This window comes from Sinocyclocheilus anshuiensis, unplaced genomic scaffold (genome assembly GCF_001515605.1).
Source record: "Sinocyclocheilus anshuiensis isolate Anshui unplaced genomic scaffold, SAMN03320099.WGS_v1.1 scaffold971, whole genome shotgun sequence".
Taxonomy (NCBI): domain Eukaryota; kingdom Metazoa; phylum Chordata; class Actinopteri; order Cypriniformes; family Cyprinidae; genus Sinocyclocheilus; species Sinocyclocheilus anshuiensis.
This window is the reverse complement of record NW_015546059.1, coordinates 239,868-240,655: the sequence shown is the minus strand read 5'-3', so window position 1 is coordinate 240,655 and position 788 is coordinate 239,868.

Here is a 788-nt window from a genome sequence, read left to right as displayed (position 1 = left end):
AGAAGCAGTGATCCATAATCTGCACGATAACGGTGAGTCTGTTTTTACTACCAGCGATCTAACGTGAAGGAGAAACACTGTAAAATCCAGAAACAATGTAAAAGCTCTGTGATTTTCATTTATAGATGCCTGCTGAAGCTGATCTCAGATTCTGGTGCTTCTGTGAGGAGTAACAGCCATCATGAGTTTAATTGCATTATATCATATTCATTATATTTATCTCATAGTCACTGCAAACATGCTGTTTTTATTAACTCTCTGATACATGAATAATCATAAAGAAAAAGTTAAGGGAAAAATGCTACAGTTTTCAGATATTTTTTTTGTTCTAAATAAATAAATACAATAAGTAAATGATACATGGATTGTGAATGAAAATAAAAGGGAAAATATGCTTAATGTGTTTAAAAAAAGATGCTTAAAAAATGCATCATGCATCAGATGGTTAAATAGTGCTTAAATAATGTAAATGTAACATCATATATAGGGTTTTGTGTGCTTTTCATGTCAGAAATAATCATAATGTAATGTAATTTATTTACTTAATAATTGCAAGTAGTTTAATTCCACCTAAAGTTTTTTATTTTTTTCCAGATTATTTTTATAATAGATTTTGAGGTTTAACTCAATCGAAATACTAATGCTTAATGTTACACTGTCAAATATGCAAAAGAAATCTATCGTATCTCTTGCTCTGGCTACTGTATATAGACCACCAGGGCCGTATACAGATTTCCTAAAAGAATTTGCAGATTTCCTCTCAGACCTATTGGTTACTGTTGATAAAG